The 24,592-nt window shown below is 38.5% G+C and overlaps 1 protein-coding gene across 1 annotated transcript in view; it reads left to right on the top strand.

The window, feature by feature from the left end:
- The first annotated feature begins 16,062 nt into the window (after positions 1-16,062).
- The window catches only part of Ralgps2 (Ral GEF with PH domain and SH3 binding motif 2), a 145,170-nt gene continuing 136,640 nt past the window's right edge, over positions 16,063-24,592 (top strand). Inside the window, exon 1 of the mRNA XM_027934890.2 lies at positions 16,063-16,202. The gene's annotated coding sequence lies outside the window, so the exon portion shown is untranslated. The remainder of the gene's footprint in view (positions 16,203-24,592) is intronic.

Here is a 24,592-nt window from a genome sequence, read left to right as displayed (position 1 = left end):
ATGCCATAGAAGTACTTACTTTTTTTAAAAAGGCAACATAATCTGACTTTGTGAGCAGTGCTGGCCAGCTAGGAATTAGGAATTGGGATTTGTCTTTCTTCACGTGAGCTGCATGGCAGGGATGACACTGAGGCTGGATGACATTTTGCCAGACTGTGTAGAGGAATCCAAATATTCAGAAGGAGGAGGTGGAAGAGAGGAGGAGATGGGGAGAACCTCAGGTATCCTCCAAATGCAAAATTCTTTCATTCTACTTCCTAATAGACTGTCTAATTTTATAATAGGCATCAGTAAGAATCAGTCACTTGTTGTCTTTTTCCTCTGAGTGCTGCAGCAACATGGATCATGGCGATTCTTCATTGACAAAGATCAATTTGTACAATCTGCCTTATCTGTTATGCAGGAACTAGGAGACACAGTATAAACAACTTTGCATTAGGAGAGTGATGGGGGAATTTTTACTTCTTCTTTGCAAGAAATATCCCAAGATCACTATTTTCTTTTTGACAGCTATGGATCTAGTTAAGGAAGCCAAGGAAATAACCAAGAAAATGACCAGCCACCTCATAACAAATTCTCTGGAGAGACTGGGAGTTAAAGCAATGATATGTGGTTGTATGCAGGAACTATTGTCCCTGATTAATGGGGTACAAGCATCAGCAAGGTTTACAATTTGATCAGTTTTAACAACAGTACAAGAAGACATTGCCAGTTAAGTTCAGTGAGCAGGCAAACCTTTAAGAATACCACTATATTGGGGCAATAATTATGTAAATCACATGCCCAGTGTCCCATAGCTCGTAAGAAGCAGGGCTGAGACTCACCCTCTGGTAAATCAGTTGATACTTTCCTAAGTGAGGCAGCAGCAGTAGGGGGCTTTGAGATTGATGTTCTGAGACGTACACTAGTCGTCAGAAATGCCCAAACTGCAAAGAGGTTGTGGTTTTATGGATAACTTGGTGGTAGTGTAAGACTTCCATGAAAAACGGAATCACATTAAAGTAATAAGGGAGATGTTTTAGGAATATTAAAAATACAACAAATGGGGCAGAAAAATCTCTTTCACCATATTATAGTACAAACTATTGTTTATCTAAAACCATGCCTTTAGGGGCTGGGGTTGTGGCTAAGCAGTAGAGTGCTCACCCTGTGGGAACCTGGGTTCAATCCTCAGCACCACATAAAAATAAATAAATGAAATAAAGGTATTATGTCTAACTACAACCAAAAAGTAAATATTTTTAAAAAATAATAAAACCATGCCTTTAATAAATGTTTTAGATTAAACTACTTGTTCGGGAAGCTATTATAGTGATTTCTGCCAATAAGGCAATAGAGCAGATATGTTTTAATGCGTTCTGTCTGGGAGGCTACAGAATGATTAAGACCACCAGCTCTGGAGCAAAACTGCTATGGATTAAATCTTGGTACTGCCACTTTGTAGCAGTGTGACCTTGAGCTAGCTAGGGTTAAATGATTAAATTCATACCAAATGTTTAAAAAGCACCTGGTACAGGGGTTGGGGATATAGCTCAGTTGGTAGAGTGCACAAGATCCTGGATTCAGTCCCCAGCACCACACACACACACACAAAAGCACCTGGCACAGGAAAAGCACTTGGTAAATAGTAGTTAGCACTGAGCAGAACAGTGTATGAATGATGTGATGACATTGAAGGTATGGTTCTCCACTTTCAGGAAATGTAGAAAGTAACTGGAAAAAGAAAGCTTCTATGTATAATGTGCCTCAGGAAGAGGTTTAGCAGCTCCTTCCATTAAGGTATACAATACTGTATCCCTAATAAAAACTGACAAAATAATAATTAAGGATATAAAAGATCAAAGAGAAAGCTTTGTGCAGAAAGCTAGCTATGACCTGGATTTTGAAATTGTGGTTTACCACTACAGAAATTTTAATTCAAGGACTTTGATAAAGTGACTGGTCCATTATCAGTATTACTCACATTGATTCATTTAGTGAAAGGCTTCTCTGTGCCAGACACTGGGATCGTGGTATTGAAGGACTAAATCTGAAGGCGCCCTTATCCTCAAGGAGCTTATGATCTGTTATAAGAAATTATGTAGAATCAAAAGGCGAGGTAGAACTTAACATGGAAGAGCAACACCAAGGGCATCCAGAAATTCTACTAAGCACATAAAGAAGTGGGTTAGTCTTTGGCACACCAAGGAACCCAGGTGTCTAATGTAAGCTTGGACATGAGGAAAATGCAGTTCTTTTTGGAGGAGCCTCTGGGGTAAGATAGGTGTTGGAATTAGTTCTCCCTTGGCTTTGGGAAATTTAACCAGGCTTCTCAGAGGCTCATGAGACCTCCATTAAATGAGCAAGAGATGAATCAGAATGAGAATTTATTAGATTTCTAACTAAACAACAGGACTGACCATCTGCACAACCCCTGATTCCCCTCTCTCTATCTCCACCCTCCACAATTCTTGGTAGAAAGAGTCATTTGTGGAATAAATTATATACTAAGAGTTTGATTGGTGTGAGTCAGGTATATGGACATTTTCTACTCTAAGAACATTCATATTTTAACTACATGACTATTTTTGTGTCTGGATAATTACTTTTCTCTACACCTCTTTTTATACTTTTTTTCTATTATGACACATTTTTTTCATTTAATGAAAAAAATTTTGCATATAATTTCCAAGTGAGTAGCTCATTTTATGTAGGTTGCGCTTTTAGTTTTTTCCTAATGACATTCAAGGAGGAAATTTAATTTCTTATTAGTGTGTTCCAAATTCTACTATAGAAAGGGATACACTGGATACTGGAAGCTTTCTATAGAAAACAAATAGTATCCTAGAAGTTGAATAATAATAATAATAATAATTATTATTATTATTATTATTATTGGTACTGGGGATTAACCCAGGGGCACTTAACCAATGAGCCACATCCCTAGCCTTTTTTTTATTTTTTTATTTTTTATGGTGCTGGGGATTGAATCCAAGACCTTGTGCATGTGAGGCAAACATTCTACTGACTGAGCTATATCCCCAGCCCCTTCCTGACTTTTAAAAATTTTTTTTTTAGTTGTACATGGAAACAATATCTTATTTTATTTATTTATATTTATGCGGTGCTGAGGATTGAACCCAGTGCCTCACACATGCTATGCAAGTGCTCTGCCACTGAACCACAACACCAGCCCCTCTCCCTTTTTGTCTCCATATTTGGTCCTAGATCTTGAATACTGTTTTCAGGCTGAGATTTTTTTTTACTTAGTTTTTTATAAACTTGGATTTCTATTTGCTGATTATATAACAAATTTTATTTGGTTAATTGAATAGATTCATATCTCATTTGAAACCTAACTCATTTGTAGTCAGGCATCCATTTGGCTGTCCTTACAAGGTTGTATGAAACTTGAGAAAATCAAACTAGTGCCCCACCTGGTAGAAAATAGTTGTATTCAGGTAAGTCAAATGGAAATAAATCACAAAGGAAAAGAAGCCAGGAAAGACCTCATGTTTGTAAGAAGGATGGGCTGGAGCTTTGCCCTTCTTGACTCAGGGTAGGTGTTGATAGATGACCTCTTTTTTTCTGACCCTGACAGTTGACTGTCTCCCCATGATATTGCAGAGATGTGACAAGAGAGTGAGATTCTACAATGTGATTTGGAGCCTAACGAGGGTTTGTCAAATGAAAAATTCTGAAAAGAATGGGGCTGTTGTTTAAATGCTGCCCAGATAAGTTTATCTGAATTTTCTCCAGGAGACTGACCTGGCCATGGGCAGGGAAGGAGTAGCCAGGGGTTGTCGAAGTAGAGAATTGGAAGTCATCTGAAAGACAGTGTTGAGGGCCAACATTGGGACAAGGCAAATATGGCCCGACCTAATCAGTGATTTAATGGTGTGGGGCAGCAATTTGGAAATAAAGGGAAGAAAATGGGGACACTAAGACTGCATAGATCTTACAACTTCAAGTTTGCACCAAACATTCAAATTAACTTCAGAGATTCAGGGAAGTGCTCATAAATTATGACACATAACAAATACTACTACTTATTATGATATTCAACATTTGAAAATTATTTTTGCTTTTGTAATATTATTTAATCCTCAGAGGAAGAAAAGGCAAATATTATTCTAATTTTAAAGTAAAAGAAACTGGACACAGAAAGGAAAGCTGAGTGGTTTATGGTGGTTTACTGAAAACGATGACTAACTCCCAGATCAGCATGCTGCCACCATAATATTATTTTTACGGGGATAAATAATGGAAGCATTAATAAATAAAGGATCAGTTGTTAATAAAAAGCATGAAAATAGTGTATGCATGATGGTTGCTGTTCTAGCTAGGAAACGGTTTGGAGCAAGGGATGGAGACCTGTTTACATTAGCCAAACAGGCAAGGCAGACAACCAGGCAGACCCCAGGCACCAAGAACAGGAAGCCAGGGATTGTCTCTCATGTGACTTCTGTCCCCACTCAGTCTTGTGTTGCTCTCTGGAGTCTGACTTCCTTTCCCTACTCTTTTCTTCTTTTCTGCTCATACATTGGAAGGTTTGGTTCCCAAGGCTAATTGACTATTCCTTGTGATCCTGATCTATTCTACATTACTGGGAAAAGACAAAGGTTGAGAGTGGCCTAGGGCATCATCCCTGGGGACTGGAGAGGAGAGTTTACTTGTTCACAGACATTTTAGCAGGGCCTACTGGTGTGGCAGAAGAGGGGTAAAGAGGTATGTGCACAGTAACTAAGATAGAATATGTGGTCATAAGCTATCTATACTACCCTTATAATTGAAAACTAAAAAAGAAGACAATCTTTTTTTGTTGATTATGATAAAATGCCAAATTCAGTGCAAGAGCATTGTTTATTACAATACAGGGTCTGATTTGGGGCACTTCAACAACAAAATAGTGTATGCAAAAAAATCCTAATAAATTTAGAAATGATTCAGAGAAGAATTACAAACTTAATTTTGATTGGAAATTTAGATATTTTTAATAAAGATAAATGGAGGCCTTAATTCAATAGATTAAAAAAATGTTTATCAGTTGGGTGTGGTGGCACATGCCTGTAATCCCAGCAATTGGGGAGGCTGAGGCAGGAGCATTGCAAGTTCAAGGTCAGTCTGGGCAATTTAGCGAGACCCTGTCTCAAAATAAAAATAAAAAGGGCTTAAGTAGTAAAGCACCCCTAGGCTCAATTCCCAGCACTACAAAAAATAAAAATAAAATTTTAAAACTAGATATCTTAAAGATACAAAGACACACAGTGAAATTTTAGTCTCCTACATATACCCCAGCCACTAGTTCCCCATATTAGAAGTAATTGCCATTATTAATTCTGGCCTTTGTCCTACCTCAGCTACCATCTGCTCCCTCCCCAAGTGGGAAAGGATTCCTGGTCTATGGAGAATTAAACCAGAGAAAGAAAAAAGAGATACCTGAACTTTTAAGTGTAAACTATCAATTAAGGAACACCAAGCATTTGGGGCAAATCTCTAACATTCTAGGCAATGTGCTCTCTGAATATAAGCACATGTTTTCACATCTTGCTTTTTCCAGTGTACTTTAGAAATCATTCCGTAGGAGTACATCTAGAGCAACCTCATTCCCTTAATGGCTACATGGCATTTCATTGTGTGGATGTAATATACTTTTTTGACCAGTCCTGTATAGATGACATTAGTATATTTCTAGTCTTCTGCTGTTACTGTTCTTGTGTATCCTTCTTCTCATTGCTGGGAATGGAACCCAGGGCCTGACCCCTGCTAGGCAAGTACTCTACCATTGAGCCATATCCCCAGCTCCTATCCTTGCATATACTTCTTTTTATATACAAGTGAGTTTATCTGTAAGACAAAATTCCTAGAAAAGGAATTTTAAACATGTTTTATTTTGAAAGAAATTATCAAACTTCTTTTAGTAGAAATTTGTCTTTCCAATCAACAGTTTTATAACAGCTCTTGGTTTTCCACATTTTTAGCTCTGTTCAGAATTATGGTATGGTTAGGTCCTGAGTCTTTTACTTTCTGAGAAATATTTTCAACTTTTATTTTCCAATCCCTTGTTGACATCTATCTGGATGTTGGCTATTATATTTTTAATTTATAAGAATCTTTCTTCTGTTTTTTGTAACATTTTCATAGCATTTTAGTCTTATTTAATGAATGAAATATTGTCTTTCTAAAGACGGTAAACTTTAAAAAATTTTTCCTGTTCCTGCATCTGTATGTGTAGGAAGAGGAGGTGAATGAGAGGTAGAGGGAGAAAGCTTTGCCTAGAATGTGAAAGATTTGTCCCAAATGCTTGGTGTTCCATAACTAATAGTTTTTAAAAGTTGGGTTTTCCTTCTTTCCGTCTCTGGTTTAATTCTCCATAGACCAGGAGTCCTTTCCCACCTTGGGGAGGGAGCAGGTGGTAGCTGAGGTAGGACAGAGGCCAGGTCAAGTTGTTCACTCTTCTTCTGTAGACTTCTATCCAATCATTTTTGGAGGCATTTCTTATCCCCATTTCCTCACTACTTGGTGCTGCCAATTCCTGAACTTTCCAGAGTTCTGTGCACATCAGCTGGCTTCTTTTTGTCTTCTATCTCTAAAGACAGGTTTTTTTTGTTGTTGTTGTTGTTTTTGCTAGCTAAATCAATTACTATTTATTCCCTTTTTCCTCATCTTCCCAAAACATCTTATCATCTCTCCCATTCTTTTTGTTCTTTATTATAATTTTAGGGAAGTTTGGGAGGTAGTACAGATAAATATGTATATTCAATTTGCCAATTATAGAAAATAGTTTATAAGTTTGTTTTTAATCTGTTAGAAGTTCTTCTCTTGCGGATGTATTTCAAATTTAATAACTTTGATAGAAAAGAAAAGTGCTAAAACATAAATCTCTGCAGGTATTTATGTTTAGTGTAACTCAGACCCAGAACCTATTAGTTTTAAAGTGGTTTTAAGGTACAGTGTGTATGCCAAACATATAGTAAATTCACAACAATCTTTTGATAAGTGATTATCATATCAGGCTTTTTTATTTTTGAAGTCATTTTCTAACTGGAATCACAGTTTGAAAGTCAATTTATAACTAATTTTACTACCACTTATGTTTTCCTAAGTGGAATACTCTTAAGTAGTAACTACTATGTCTTGCTTTTAATGGCAAATATAATAGCCAGTACTCAACAATGAGCATCAAATCTGTAGATGCAGAATTGTATCATAATTAAGAAGGTCTTGCTAAGTGAAGTCTCAATACAGTAAAAATTACATGAAATGTATTGGCTAATCGAACAGAAGTACTTTAAAATGCTTACATTACTAATTTCCAGAAGGATTAAGAATATTTCTTTCTGGAATGTGAAACCACAGATAGAATTGCATCTCTCCAGGGATGGGCTTAGTGGTTGTACAGCAAGCCTTTCCCATCTGTAATGTGATAACCAACTTTATTACTGTGTGATGTTGGTAGAAAATTATCTCCTACAATATATTTTTTTAAACAATTGGATGGACAAAATAAGAAACTGAACCTAATTTAACTTTTTTTTCCCAATTTAACTTTTTCCATTATTCTAAAAGTATTTAGGTTTTGAAAGCAGTTTTACTCTTTGAGACTCTTAAACAAGCTTCCATAACAGAAACAAATTATAAAAAATTACTATTTTCAAGTTAAACATACATCAGGTATCATATGTTGGACTGATCATTGTTAGCGTATTATATTCAATAAGTATTTTCCAGGGACCATTGACATATGTGATGTTGAGCTATTAATTTATAAGAACATATAAGCAATACTTTTATAGGTAGATGGTATAGCATGGAGACTGCCTGGAATTTGATTCCCAACTTTGCCATTTCCTGGTAGCATGATCATTATCAAAATGTGGTAAAGATAGCTAACTTCCAGGTTATTGTGAGAACTGAATGAGGTAGCATTGGGAAGGCATTTACTGTAATGTCTGTCTACTGTAAACACTTAATAAAAGTGAATCCAAAGAGCAAGACAGGGATTGTCTTACAATCTATTGGGGCATTTAAGAAATGCACACATTGATAAAACGATAAGACATTGTATAATAAATTGCAAAAGTGAGAGGATCTCAAATTATAATCTCAACAGGGTTTAAAGAAAGGAGATGTCAGTGTGAAATGGATGTGCCGGTGGCATATCCTCAGAGAAGGAGCAGAGACGGACCTTAAGCCAGACTCTGGAGAAATGGAGAGAGGGGTGGAACAAAAATGTACTGAAATGAAACAATAAGAGCAGGTGCATATTCGGTAAGGAGGAATAAGTGTTTATTTATTGAATAAGTAAGTCAAAGAATGGTTTGGCTAGTGTGTAAAGGGTGACAAGGGAAACTGGCAGGGTAGGGTAAGGTTATGGCTGTCTTGCTGCCACGTTAGTAAAGCATAAGGAACAACTGGGGGTTTTTGAATTGGGAGATGAGGGGGATGGAGAAGATATGTGGCACAGTGACATTTAGTGGTGCAGAAGGAGTGGAAAGTACTTCATCCAAGAAATCAATTAGGAATAACTTTCTGCATGTGTAATTCAGGCTAATTGCAAAATAAAAATAAAAAATAGAATTTTAAGAATTTACAAGACTCAGGCCTAAATGGAGAGAGAGAGAGAAAGGTGTTTCTAAAGTTCGGGAGAGAGGGGAAATCATGGGAACAGTGATGCTGGAAGGGTGCCAAGTCAGGAGATAGAAGTTTTCAGGTTGAACAGAAAGCAATGCCTCCACCACCTTAGGTACTGGGGATTGATCCCAGGGGTGCTCTGCCACTGAACTGCATCCCTAATCCTTTATACTTTTTATTTTGATATATGTTCTCACTAAGTTGCTGGGGCGGGTCTTGAACTTGCCATCCTCCTGCCTCAGCCTCCTAAATTGCTGGGATTACAGGCATGTGCCACTGCACCCAGCTTGTTTTTTTTTTTTTTTTTTTTTTTTCATAAGACATGGACATATTTCTAGGTAAAAACAAACAAACAATGGGAATATACAAAATAGAAAAATTACAGTCCTATTCTCCACCCCCTAATTCCATTTCCATTCTCTTTGAATAACCACTGTGATCATTTGCTGCATAGCTTTGTAGGCTGATTTCTCTGTTCCTATCAACTTTAAAAGAAAAGGAAATAGAATGCTAGTATACATGGTTCTCTTCTCCTTCTTTTATCCATATTAGTATCTTTCACTTAGAGGTATCTTTTCATAGTAAGAATTTATTTTAATTGTATTAATTCATTCCCCCGTTGATGAACAAATAATATTCCAAAATTTGCTATTACCATGCTTAGTGAGAAGTCATATATTTCTTTGAATATTATCACAGTAATGATGTGATAGGGCAAAAATCCATGTGTGAAATTGCTGAGTCAAAGGCTATGCACATTTAAATTCTTCCTTGGCTTAGGTAAATTGTTCATCAAAAAGTAATGCTCAGTTATACTTGTGGAATATGAGTGTGTAGCCCACATCCTTGCTAAAGTAGAATATTACAAATTTTACTGAGAAATCTATTAGACAAAATGTACCTTGTGTTAATTTTTTCCTTTTTGTTTGCGATACTGTGGATTGAGCCTATAGGCACTCTACCACTGAGATAAATCCCAGGCCTTTGTATTTTTTTATATTGAAGACAGGAGTGGCCTTGAACTTGTGATCCTCTTGCCTCAGCCTTTCTAGTTGCTGAGATTACATGTGTGCACCACTGCACCTGACTTAATGTGCTTTTCCTTAATTACCAGTAGGGATGAATATATTTTCATAGGTTTTTTTAGGCATTTAAAGTTTTTTCTTCTACCATTACTTTGGTTTTGAGCTCACAAAAGTCTAAGTGATCATGGAAAGTCCTGATTAAGCATCACAGAAGCAATCAGAGAAGTGGTACAGAAGCCTGGGTAAGAAATAGCAGTGGAGCAGTGATAGTTGAAAGCATAAGTGCATATAAGTTCCCTGTAAATCCTAGAAAGAGTAGAATATAAAGCCCTTAGGAAATCCAGAGTTAGGGAGAAGAGGGAGAAAGTGATAGAAACTGAGCAGTAATAGCTTAGCAGTTATAGAGATTGCCTCTTCATGGTAACTAGTGTAGGGACTTGGGGTAAATCTCTTGAATCTCTAAGCCTCAGTTTCCTTATATATAAGATGAAAAGTTGAATGATTCTTCAAGTATAAAATTCCTTGTTTCTATCAATTTAACCTAAGAGATGAGACTGTTCCATGAAAGTAATTGACAATTTCAGAAAGCATATGGTATTTTACCATAGATGGTCATTAAGAAAAATCATGATGGGGGCTGGAACTATAATTCCAGTAGTGCATGCTTAGCATGCACAAAGCATACCAAGGTTTGATCTCCATCACCACCAAAAATAAACAAATGAAAAATAAAATAATTATGATGTTATAGCCTATGGATGGCTTACTTTGCCTGATTCTTTAAAATTCTAACCTTTTTTTTCCCCTCCACATTACTGGGGATTGAACCCAGGGCCTGCGCATGCTGGACAAGCACTCTATTACTGAGCTACAGCCCTAGCCCTTATTTTATGGTACCAGGGATTGAACCCAGGGACAATTAAACACTGAGACACTTCTCCAGTCCTTATTTTTATTTTTTTCTTAGTTGTAGATGGACACAATACCTTTATTTATTTATTTTTATGTGGTGCTGAAAATTGAACCCAGTGCCTCACATGTGCTAGGTAAGTGCTCTATCACTGAGCTACAAACCCAGCCCTCCCCAGTCCTTTTTATATTTCACTTTGAGACAGTGTCTTGCTAAGTTGATTAGCCCCTTGCTAAGACTGGCTTTGAATTGGTGATCCTCCTGCCTCAGTCTCCCGAGTTGTTGGGAATACAGGTATCACTGTGCCCAGATAAAATTCCAAAATTAAAAAAAAAAAACAAAACTTTTTATTTGGAAATAATTTCAAATTCATAGAAAGACTGCAAGGATAAATATTGTTAATATTTTATCATTTTAGTTTTCTCTCTTGATATATATGTGCATATATACATGTGTGTGTATATATATTCTACACACATAATAAATATAGGGATATGTATTATACATGTGTATTTTTTTTCCTGAGCCATATATACACTCTGGCCCTTTGCTTCTAAATACCTCAGTATATATTTTCTAAGAAGAGGGACATAACTGCAGTAATTACCAATTTCAGTGACTTTAGCATTGATGCAATACTTTAATCCATCTGCCATTAGTTTTCCTATTAACCCAATAATGTCCTTAATAACATTTTTTTCCTCCTCATGGAAAAGAACCGGTCTAGTATCTCATTTTACATTAAGTTATCATGGCTCTTCATCTGGAATATTTTTTTTATAGCCTTTATGTTTTATGACATTTTTATCTTTGAAGAATACAGTACCCTTTTAAATAAAACAAATGAAATATTTCTCATTTGGATTGATCCAATATTTCCTCTTTACATTCTTCATTTCCTCGTTTAGATGCTATCTTAGGGAGTCACATCTGGAGGTAAATATTGTCAATCTGTCCCTCATTTGTGATGTTGACTTTGATTACCAGGTCAGGGTTTTGTCAAATTCTCCAATGTATAATTAATCTTTCCTTGCAACTAATAAGAAATATGTAAGAAAACCCTCTAAAATCATACAAATATCTTGTTCCTCATCTAAATTTATTCCTACATTTTGATCCAATCATGTGTCCTGCCTTACCTATTCTCTGCCATTATGGTTGCAAAATGATGATTTTTCCAACTCCAGTAGTTTCTCAACATCCTACCACAGCAAGAATATTTCCTTTTTCTCCATTTATCTGTTTCATTATTGATACTAAAACTTTCTTTTTAAAAATATTTGACCTATTTTTATATGTAGGCTATATTAAAAACTGTGATAAAGATTATTAACCAAAATTATTTCCCTCTGTTAAGAATGAAAAGTTTGATTCCTATAATCCCAGCAACTCAGGAGGCTGAGGCAGGAGGATCACAAGTTTGAGGACAGCTTCAGCAACTTAGTGAGATCCTGTCTCAAAAGAAAAAGGACTGGGATGTAGCTCAATTATAAAGGATCCCTGGGTTCAATCCCCAACACCCCCCCCCCAAAAAAAAAGAAAAGAAAGAAAAATAATTGCCTATAGTTTTTATGAATTAATTCACTTATTTGGAAAAAAAGTCTGGTAAATGCAATTATCCCAATTTAGAGAAAAACATGAAAGTAGGCGAAGTCTTTATATTAAGTATAAATGCCTCCCTAATATTGGTGTTATTTTAGCATTTCTTTCTTTTGTTTGTATTTAAAATATTATTTGGATTTCTACACCTTTCTACACGAGACAACTCAAGGGTGCAAGTGTGTGTGAATGTGTGTGTAGAGGGCAGTCCTGTAGCAGGAACAAGAAGGAAGAGCAGAAAGATTAGTTGTGAGCCCCAGATTGATGAGACTCAAGAGACTGCAGGAACACACAGGGCTAGGACTACTTACTGAATGGTGATGAGTACTAAGTACTCCTAAATCCTGGAGGACATCATTCTGTCAATTTCCATTTTTTTTTTTCAAGATACCTCTGGGTTATGAGGAATAGGTTCAGTTATATTGTTTTAGTAGTTTAAGAAAAGTTGGTGAGATGTTGGTGGGAAAAAATCAATAAAAGTGGTTTAAACATTTTCTAGTGCTTCAAGATGAAAACCTGATTTATCTAAATATTTAATCATATTCAACCTCCAACAGCCCCTTTTCTAATCCTGTAAGATGAGGCATTGCTGAAATGTTTTTTATTTTTCATTTTAATTTTTTGCAATATGGGGTTAGAACCCAGAGAGGCTCTATCAATAAGAGATATCCCCAACTCTTTTTATTTTGAGACAGGATCTCACTAAGTTGACCAGACTGGCTTTGAACTTGCAATCCTCCTGCCTCAGCCTCCCAAGTAGCTTAGATACAGGTGTGTGCCACCACAACTGGCTCTAAAACTGTCTTTGAAGTTAATATTGAAAAGAATGAGTCTGTGCAAACATTTATTTATACACTAACTGGCTTCCTCACTAGTTGTTTCAGGGAAACATTAATCACCATTAAGTAAATAATTCCCTGCTGATCCACACCCTGCATAGAGTTGCCCCTGTGAGAAGCAGCTTTATTGTAAACCCAAGTGTAAATTGTAAAATTAAAACGGTGCTCATATTTGAATGGACTGTTGATCATCTTCGTGTTTGGTATCTTAATACCTGTGGCAGTCTCTCTTAATTGGGAATCATGGCAGACTCCTCTTGTTTGTTTGTCAGTTCCTATGCATCCTTTTTTTTTTTTTCCTACGCATCCTTTAAAAGTAAGTAAATTTGGGGTGTGCTGCTTTGCCTTAAATGAGAACATTTAAAACACAACCAACAAATGTCTTCAAACTGTCTAGCTACCATACATATATATATATATATGAAAAAAGATTGAAGGTTAGAGAAATAACCTTACTGAAATTGTTTGTTGTAATATAATTCAGTCTTATAGAAATAATCTTTCTTACAATGCCAGTTTGACAGCTACAATGAGTTGTTTGTTGATTTCTTTTTTTGCAGTGGTGGTCTCTTGTCTTTGAACTGCTTGTTCTGTATCTACATTAGTTCCTTGGCTTACACCTGGGAAATAATTTTGATGGACAGTAATGAAACATTACATAATGGTGATTCCTCTGAAATGACTTTTAAGCATACTGAATTCTTATTGATTTCGATTTTATATAATGGCATTTCTATTTTATACATTAGCACTTTTTGTTCTACTAAGACTTTGCATATTTCTTGTCTTTTGGTAAAAGCAAATGGAATCCATAAAGCAGCTTTAGTGCTCTGATACATAAAGTTTGGTGCTGGTGTAAAAAGTCATTGCTTCATTTACATATCAAAGAATGGGAAGGGTCACTGACTTTGTAAAATGATTTCCAAACCATAACAAAAATATCCAAAACCAAACAAAAATAGCAACCAACCAAACAATAACATTGAAAATGAACTTTTATGTATTTTTATATACAAATACTTAAGACAACTCAAACTTAATAAATTAAGTATGATTTTATAGGTTATCAACATAAGAAACAGATTTTGAGGTTCTTATTGTGAATTCAGAAATTCCGTAGACATGAGAATTTAGTGTATCCAAGGCCTACCTCATGAGTCAGATGGCTTTTTCTCATCAAAGTCCAAATGAAAAATTCACTGCTTTTACAATAAACTGTGAAAATTATTGGCAGATGTAGGACACAGGCTCATTTGTTTTTATGAGGCTCTAATTCAAGTTTAAAGTAATTGCAAGACAGTTGCACAAAATAGAATCCCCTGTTCCTGGGTTTTCTTATTTCTTGAGAGCAGTTAATTATTTGTGTTAATGGCATACATATGTATGTGTATGTGTGTGTGTGTGTGTGTGTGTGTGTGTATATATATATATATATATATATATATATATATATATATAAAATTGTTGTATTATTGTTGGCACACAGCCAACCACCTTTTCCTTAATCTCTTACTAACTCCGAAAAAAGACTAAACATTTACCCAGCTCTATTATAGCTGGAAGGGACTTTTCCTCCAAGTGCTAATTCAGTTTGCCTGTTGTTTCTTTGGGACTTGAAGCAATTAGCATGTATGGGAAAGCTTCCTGTATTCATAAAGCATTTCCACCCTTTTAACCAATAGTTTTTCCTTCCTCTGGAATGTTTTGGGACCATTTGTTTTCTCTACTTCTCTCAGTGATTTTTTTTTTTATCATGATTCAAGACTTTCTTTGAAATGGAATAAATATGAAACACTATGAACTTTGTTTCTTGTTTTGTTTTTGTTCTAATGTACCTTTAGGTGGCGGCCCTTTAAAGAAGTAACCCTATTTGAGAGAACGTAGTTCAAGGGTATTCTAGAAGGTAGTCCAAGGAGAAATTAGCATTCTCCAACGCACAACAGTCATCAGATCTGTTTAGTGGTAATTAAAGAAACGAAGCAGGAACAATTCTGGTCCTTTCATCTTTTATACTCAGTGCTGTTACACAGTATTCTTTCCACAATCTACTGCACGTTGCCTACAAGAAAGGGCCGCAGAACATCAAATAATCATTGCTTTGCACAAGCGCTAACGACAGCATATGCAGGGGTGGCTCATTGACAACCTTCCACTAAAAGTCACACTGCCTCAAATGGTGCTAATTGTAAGTAGGCCACCCATACGAAAGTGCGCCCACTGAAACACCACCCTTCCACCGAGATAAGGAATCACTCCTTTTCTTCATTCACGGGAAATAGTTAACATTTTAGAATCGTGTGCGTGAAAACACGGTTCGCCTGGGATCCATCAATCTGAGCCCGGGGCGGGGGTGGGGATGCCCCATCTGACACTGGTCCTTAGGCGAGGAGGAACACCCCGCACAACACCTGCAAAGGCCCACTCCGAGCCTTCCCGAAGGTCAACGCGGCGGAGTACCAACACCCTAATTCACGGCCCCACGGTAGTGGGGCGACTCTTCCCTCAGGAGCCCCCTCCTTGTCCACCGCGACTTCTAAAGGCACCGCGGGCGCGTGCTGGAGCTTTGATCTGGGCCGAGCGTTTGCTTCAAGTCTTGGGGCCAGACTTTGTTCTCGGGTCTTGCAGGAGAGGTGCCGGCGCCCAAGCCCAGCGCCACCGCCGACTCCGCCGAGGGCCGCGCGGGCGGGGTGCCGGCGCGGTGGCGGGGCCCCACCTGTGCGTCCTCTCAGCCCCGAGCTGCCGCGTTCGCCGGGGCGAGCCCCTCCCCGCAGAGGCGCGCGGCGGGGGTGCGGGGGAGGGTGGCGCGCGCCGCGGACACCGGTGCCCAGCGGCAGTTGGGTTCCGCCGGGCCCAAGAGCCGCGGGCGGGCGGCGCGCGAAGACCCCGCCGGTTGTGGCGCTCCGGGACCGCGCGAGCGCGCTCGTTTAGTGCGCGCGCGCCCGTGTCTCCGCCCCGCCCGCCCAGCGCGCGCCCCCGCCAGGGCCGCTCTCCTCCCCCTCCCCCGCGCGAACGGGGTGGATCCCGCGCACTCCCCTCCCCCGAGCACCAGCGGCGGGCGCTGAATGAGAGACGCCGACCGCCTGGGTCGGCTGGCGCTCTCCTCGGCGGCTGCGGCAGTGGCGAGGCGTGACGCCGGAGTCGCCTCTCCATCCTCCGAGGCGACGGCCCGGCTGCACAGGTCGGCGCTGCGGCCCGCGGTGGTGCGGAGGACGGAAGGTGGGTGCGCTGCGCCCCCCAAGCGGCGCGGGGAATGGCGGCGGCTCCGGCGCTGCGGCGTGCGGCTCGCCCCCGGCGCGGGAGGCGGCTGCGGAGTCGGCCGCAGGAGGAGGACTCCGGGCGCGCCTCCCGCGGCCGCTCTGGGGCTGGCGGAGGCGGCGTGGGGCGCCGGCGCGGGGACCCCCGGAGCCCGCCGTGCTCTCCGCCAGGCGGCGGAGGCCCGGGCCGCCAACGCGCTGTGCCGGCGGCGCCTCAGCTGCCCTCAGGTGAGCTCGGACGGCCCGGCGGGGTCCGCCGCCCGGCCACACCCCCTCCCCTGCCTCGGCGCTGCACCCTGCGCCTGGCCGCCGAGCGGCCGCCCGCGAGCCCGCGGTCGGGTGACCTGTTGCGGGGCGGCCCGGGCCGACCAGGCTCCGCGTAGTGCGGGCGGCGGATGCAGCCCCGGGTCGGCTGGCGGCGCGGCGGGGGCCGGGTGCGGGGAGAAGGAGGGAGATTCCGGACGTATCTGATCCAACACTTGCAAAGCCGCGATATCTTTCTGCAAATATCCGGAATGCCACTGCCGTGTCGGATTAGGGAGCTCGTAAACACCGTGCTCGGGAGGTGAGCTGGGGAAACCCGAGCCGCCCGCGAGGAGCTAATATCTGGATCACGGCGGCGACCTGTGCGAGCGGGGCCCCGCCCGCCCCCCTCGAAGCCCCTTTCCTGTAGCGCCGGATTGTGTAGACGCAGCCAGTTTCAGTGTCCGTGGGCGTGTTTGGGAAGGAGCTGCGAGCTGATAGGAGGTACCTTGGTGCAAATGTTAATTTGTTTGAGCTGGGAGGGGTGAGGGAGGAGGAGGAAAGGGCGCTGCTGTTAGCTGTGGAGGAGGGGCGATCGAAACACCCAATTTCTGTTAAGGAAGCGCTCCGAAGGGTGTCTGTGCCCAGTGTTTACGACCTAAAGTGGAAACACACAGGCAGCGATTCATCTAGCTTTATCTTCTGAGTCCTGGGTCGGCGCCCCCCCCCCCAACTCTGTAGTTGCTATAGAGAGCTTTGTTTTCGTGCCAGTGTTTATTAGTTGACTTTGGTGCTTTGTTAATATTTACCATCAGATCGACTCGTGGTCAGGTCTCTTTGAAGATGACCATTAGGATTTTGGGAAACTTTTCAATCCGTGCTTGCAGGGTATTGCAACGTGACACTGAACATATCCTCAAGCCATAATCGTGTTCCACCCAGATAATATGCTTATACCAGCGGTAGAATCAAATATAATAAGTGTATTAGTATTACTGCTGAATATCTTAGTCATGAGAATTATGAAGGAACTTATATTCAAACTATTATTTTAATAAAAATAACCTCTACTTTGTAGACGTGAAGTTGATCATGTGGCGTCCAATATTTGGAAAATGCCCTAGCCAGATAGATCTATAGATCAAATGTAAGGTCTTTCCTTCGATGCCATTTTGAATAAATAATTTAAATGTAATTCTTTTAAATTTAATTCAAAATGGTAAGATCTGTCTTTTTCCCATTAAATTCCACCTTTCATTGAATTAAGGAATATGACTTCACATTCTCTGGGTGGAACTCTGGAAATATTACTAACTTTGCCTAATTATTCCAGACTACCACAGAAATTTAAAGGTAATGCTTATATATCTAGATTGTCATATGCCTTTCTGACATTTATTTGTAATATAAAGAATATTCAAAAATTCTCTGAGACAGAATATGAAAAAACTGGCTTTGTAAATTAGATGCACTTATGAGTAATATTTGTGTGTATTTAAATACCTAGTACATCTTTTTCAGTTTTTTATGTCATTACAGTTGAGACTATAGGGTGTAGTGAATGATATATAGATGAAATTAATTCTGTTGCAATTTGAAACACTTAGTTTTGGCCTCTAGGGGTCTAGCTCATGTGGTACCGACTTGGTCCCAATTATTCCTCCAGATGTTGGGGATACATCAGGGAAAAAGACAGGTCTGTGCCCTGAAGGAGCCTAAATGGTAAGTGGGCAAATCTGTTAGGTTAAAAGCTTCAGAAGTAAAAACTACTTGAATATTGTTCATGTTTTTCTTCTTAGAGAGAGTTATTACTTTGTGAACAAAAGCATTAATAGAACTGTTTTAAAAACTGCTTATGTTTATACACATTAGGTGTCTGGTTTCCAAATATATCAAGGATAAACATTCTACCTCAAGTCAGATGCATGGTTTATGTGTGGCTAAACAATCCTATTCTTTTGGTTTATATAGTTAAATGTTTGTTGAAAATACTCTTAGAATTTACTGGTTTGCAAGGGTGTCTAATTTTTTTTTCACAGTGTGTTTTTTAAAAAATCACCTTTTGTTTTTAGTGAACCAGTGCCCAGTTCTTCCACAGAATCACATAACCCTCACTGGCAAAATGAAGAAAATTTTTACTTGGAGTGTTTAGTTTTCATCGTGGTGAAAATATGACAGATATTGGTATAGTTCTTTACAACTTTGAAAACTCTTTTCATATATTATTTATACCTAAATATTTTATTACTCCTTATTTGCAGTGTTAACATTGATACTTGGTAGTTATTATTATCTTGTTAATTTAGGTCAGGACACTAAAGTTTGGAGATGTAAGCAAACCACCAGCAAGCAAGCAGTGAACCCAAACTGGAATTATAGCTTCTACTAGAATGTAATAGTCCCCCTCAGGAGTGTGTAGAGTTTGATGGGGAGAACATGAACACCTGATGCTACAACTCAGCATCTACTACGCTATTGGTTTGCATTTACAGAAATTTCTAAGATACTTTTAAACCTTAAATCCAACTGCTAATTAGAATTTAATAAGCTTATTTTCTTTTGTAGGTTTAATTTAAACCTGTTTATTTTAACTGGGCATAGTGGCACTTATCTGTAATCCCAGTGACTCAGGAGGCTGAGGCAGGAAGATCACAAGTTTGAGGTCAGCCTGGGCAACTTAGTGAGACCCTGTCTCAAAAATTAAAAGAACTGGGGTTATAGCTCAGTGACAAAGCACCCCTGGGTTCAGTCACAGTGTTGGAAAAACAACAATAACAACAACAAGCATGTTTTCTATCAAAGAGATATAAAATGAAGACACGTTGTTTGGGTTTATCTTTAATAGTACAAGTTTTTGAGAATAAGATGTATTAGAATGGACCTGATTTTTTGAATATGAGGTTTTTGTGTATTTGAAGTAAAGTGGTTACTTCTTTAAAGTTATTTGGTTTTCCATGAGAGTATAATTAGATGGCTTGAATGAAGTCTTTGGGAAGAAAAACTAATGTATTGCATTACCCTATAAATGATTTCTCTAATGTGCTTTGCATTCCCATTGGTTTCTCAAGGGAGTGAATGAAGACTGGCTGTGATAAATTTTAGTGTCTTGGAATTAGTCTTTCCCCTTTTTTAATGCTTTATAATGGAATAGCCCCCCACCACGATACTGGGAATTTGAACCCAGGGGAGTTTTACTGCCCTTTTTTTGAGACAGGGTCTCCCTCAGTTGCTGAGATTGGCTTAGTACTCTAGAACCTCCTACTTCCACCTTCTGTGTGGCTGGGAATGCAGGAGTGCACTAAATTTATAATGGAATATTTCTTGGTTAATGCCTTCAGCTTTTGATTTAGGAAAACTTATATAATAGGAATATAACACTGGTATCTAAAATGTATGGCTAATTAGATTTATCAGAAGAATATGGACTGATATATAGATAGATATACATGTCTGTATTTTGTAATACAGCAGTGTTCTTACGAGTGAGTTTGAGGAAATTTGACAACTTACATATGCCACTGCAGAAAACTTCTGGTACTGACTATTGAGTGACACATTGCTTTGAACTGAGAGAGGCTTGAAATGAAGCCTTTAACTTGAATTTAGTAGATACCTTTTGTTTCTCAGAACAGATTTTTCTTCTCTGTTTCATAGTTTGCTCTCCTTTTGTTCTTGAAAGACCCTTCCTGAACACCTTACTAAATGGCATCCACATCACACTGTGCCCATACCTTGCCTTTTGTTCCTCTGTGGTATTGATTTGTCTGATGTACTGTTATCTGCCCTCCCTGTCTGAATGTAAGCTTTCTGAGGATGAGGACTTAGTTTTGTTCACTGCTGTTTTCCCAGCACCTACAATAGTACCTGCCTGACACACTTAGCTAGTGCTCAGATACTTGGGGAATGAATGAATTTATTGGTTATAAGCGATAGGAAAACTTTTTTTTTATTAATACTTTAAGTAATAAATACAGCTGTATAGTTAAAAAGAAAGTCTTACTTACAAGACTTATATTGAAAACCCTGGTCCTCTGTTTCACTTCTAACTTTTCCTCCCAGGTCCTGCTCTCAGAGCAAACATGTTCAATACTTTTAGCTGTTTCTTCTGATATTTATTTTCTTTTCTTAGATTTTTTTGGTTTATTTTCAGTCTTGAATACATGGTTCTACTGTTTTGTTTTTTAATTTTTTGTGTTCTCTATTGGATTCATACTGTGGAAGATGAATCTGTGCTTTAGGATTCTTATGCCATATTGAACTTCTTTCCCTTTATGTTCCTAATATAATTATGCTTTTGGTTAAATGAAAGTTCATTGTTTATATTATTAAGACTTTGTAATTAAATTTACAGTTCAACTTTGCAGTGTACAGTGATTGTATTTCTTGGGGTTAAAATTCCTTTTTTCCCCTTAGTTTCCTGTTTGTCTCTAATGTTATACCATTATACACTCTCCCAAGTATCTTCAAACACATTAGATAATTGATCATTCAATTTTTTTTTTAATTGGGAAAATACTTCTTGAGCTCTATATTCTTGCTCTGATCTCTCTCTTGGGCTCAATGTAGGCTGTATAGCTTTAGCTTGTGACTTCATCATGTTTCTGAGAATTCTTTTTTGACTTTTTCTTTTGTTGGAACCCAGGCTTTCTGTATCCGTGTTGTCCTCTTTTTTAGTTTACTTCTTTGTTTTGGTGAGTATCTTTTGGTAACTTTAAAGAATGTATGGTAAGGTGAACTTTTGGAAGTGTTTGTATTGCTGCAAATATTTTTCCTCCTATCCTGATGCTTCATTGATAATTTGTTTGGACTAGATAAAAAATTCCAAGGTGAAAATAATTTTTTTCTTAAAATATGAGGAATTGCTCTATAGTTTTCTAGCTTCAAGTGGTTGTTGAAAAGTCTTAATGCCAAAGTCTTCATCCTTTATGTGTGACCTAGCTTCAAGCTCTTTTCACTGTCAGGGGTATATCTATCTGATATGCCTGATATTTTACATGTCTTGTTGGAATCTTCATTTCTTTGCATGAAACTTAGTAGGCCTTCGGCAAACAATTTTCTCTAAAAGGTTAGTGGTAAGTATTTTAGGCATTGTGGGCAATACAATCTTGGTTTCTTAACATTCAGTTGCCATTGTAGAATAAAAGCATCCACAGGCAGCATGGGGTGTGATTTGTTGACTCTTGATCTGTGCACCGATGCAAAGATTGTTATCTTTTGCTTTTCTAGGAGTAAGGAGAGTTACTATACAAGTGGGAGAGAAGACAGAATATATGGATAGGGACATGATGTGGTAGCTTGAGGAAGTTCTCACCCGGGTGTTTGTATTTATCACAGTGTATAATCAGAATCATCAGCTCAGAGTAAGGAAGAATGGGAGTGTGTAATAGAGGTTTGAGAAGAGAATAATATATGACAGAGTTTGAGTGTGACACTGTTACATACATGTCTGAAATACAAAGTATTGGAACATCCCACGTATTGCTGGTGGGTTTGAAAATTGGTACAATGGCTAGAAGATTCTTCGGAAGCATCGGCTGATGCTCTGTATATGCACTATAATACAGTAGTTTCACTTCTGGAATAGGACCAGTAGAAACCAGTATGTACATGCATCAAAATACATGTATGTTAAAAGAAAATTGGTCTATCTTCATGACCTTGACAACAAGTGACACCTACAGCAAGAATAACAACAAAAAAATAGATAAATTGAACATCATTGAAACTAAAACCTTTTGAGCTTCAGAGGATGCCATCAAGAAAGCAGAATGACAGCTGGATGCAGTGATGCATGCCTGTGATTCTAGTGACTTAGAAGGCTGACGCAGGAGGACTGCTAGATGGACAGTGAGATCCATCTCAGTATAAAAAATGTTGAGGGTGTAGCTAATATTAGTGGCACCGGGTTAAATCCCCAGTACTGGGAAGAAAAAAAAAGTGATAAGATAGGTCAAACAATGGGGGGAAATATTGGTAAGTCTGTAATAAGAACCTTGTTTTCAAGATATATGAAAACTCTTGAAACTCTGTAATAAAAAGACGATCCAATTTAAAAGCAGGCAGAGGATCTGAATAGACATTTCTCCAGAGAACTCTACAAATAGCCAACATACATGTGCTTGACATTATGAGATAAATACAACATACACGGGCTTGATATTATGAGGATACCATTTTATAGTACTAGGATGACTCAAGTGAAAAAGTAAGGTAATAACAAGACAAGGATGTTGAGAAATTGGAACCCTCATATACTCATGAGAATTTAAAATGGTGTACCTCCTTTGGATATGGTCTGATGCTTCTTCAAATGATTAAATGTAGAGTTGCATATGATTCCTCTCCTAGGTATATACGCAAGACATGAAACGTGAAAACATTCTCCACAAAAACTTACACTTGAATGTTTATAATAGCATTATTCCTTGTAGGCAAAAGGTGGAAACAAACCAAGTGTCTGTCAATGGATGGACAAACAAAATGTGGTATGCCCATACAATGAAATATTCAGCCATAAAAAAAAATAACATATTGATACACGCTGTGACATGGATGAGCCTTAAAGATATTATGCTAACTGGACATGGTGGCGCATACCTGTAATCTCAGCTGCTGGGGAAGCTGAGGCAGGAGGACTGAGTTCAAAGCCAGCCTCAGCAACTTAGTGAGGCCCTAAACAGCTCAGTTAGTCCCTGTCTCTAAATAAAATATAAAAAGGGCTGGGGATATGGTCAGTGGTTAAGGGCCCTTGGATTCAATCCCCAGTACCAAAAAAAAGAGAAAGAAAGGAGGAAAACCTTATGGTAGATATAAGAAGCTAATCACAAAAGACCATATATTAACTGATTCTGTTTATACAAAATGACAGAATAGGGAGATCTATAGAGCTAGGAGGGGGATTAGTAGTAATTTGACTGAAGCCAGGGTGTGTCAGGGAAGTTAATAGCTAAAGGGTAGGGCATTTCTTTTTGAGATGGTGAAAATGTTCTAAAATAAACTGATGATAGTTCTACATGTCTGTGAATATATTATAAACCATTGAGATGTATACTTTAAATGGGCAAATTGTATGATATATGTGAATTAGATATCAAAGTTTTAAAAAAGAATATGGGAATAAATAATAAGTAGTGTGGCAACATTGCCATCATATCTAGTTGAGAAAAGCAAGATGCTGAGGAATATATGGAATTCCATTTTTTTAAGCAAAAAAACAACAAAACCCCCATGCATGTGTGCAGGTGAACTTGTAAGGGGAGAAAAATGTTACATACCAAGTGAAATGTTTGGTATCTTATTGAACTAAAGTGGGGAGAAGGAGAGAAAAAGAGACAGTAACAAAAACAGCATTCACATTTGTCTTGGTTTTAGGACCCCCCCACCTGCCTCCCCTCCCCATGGATACCGAATTTGAGGATTTTATAACAGATTTCTTATCTGCACAAATGATATTGCCTCTTGTTAATTCACAGGTTCTTCATCCCATATAAAAAATGGTAGAGTATTTGCATTGTAACCTATGTATCTTCCTCTGTATTTTAAATAATCTTTAGATTACTTACAATACCTAATACAATGTGAACACTATATGACTAGTTATACTGTACTGTTTAGGGAATAATAAGAAAACTTGTACAGGTTCTGTACACAACCATTATAAACCTAATTGCATAGTATAAAAACAAGATTGGAAAGAAGTAGTGCTAGAGAGGCTGAGAATCTGAATTGACAGGAGGCTACGGTATGCCAGGACATTGTGTGGATTAAGCCTCGTGCTGTGTGCACATTCAAATTTTACTGTTTGGAACTTTCTAGAATTCTCCCTGTGTGCAGTTTTTTAAGTTCATGGTTGATAGATTTGGAAGTCACAGGTATGAAGGGTCAACTCTCCAACAAAGATCTTCATTATGTAAAATATAAGTGTTACAATGCAAATGTTAGTAGTTGTCTATATGATGGGATAGCAAAAGGGGTTTTTTAAAATAGTTTTTCTGGTTGATTCTTTTTATTAATAAAAACATCTAAAATTTAGGCAATAAAAATAAGTTTGGAAATCCCCAAAACCAGGTATGTGTAAAACTGCCCATAACAACTTCATGATCACTACCA

The sequence above is a fragment of the Marmota flaviventris genome, chromosome 12, assembly GCF_047511675.1.
Source record: "Marmota flaviventris isolate mMarFla1 chromosome 12, mMarFla1.hap1, whole genome shotgun sequence".
In the NCBI taxonomy this organism is placed as follows: domain Eukaryota; kingdom Metazoa; phylum Chordata; class Mammalia; order Rodentia; family Sciuridae; genus Marmota; species Marmota flaviventris.
The sequence above is the reverse complement of the archived record's forward strand: the minus strand, read 5'-3'. Positions and strand labels throughout refer to the sequence as shown.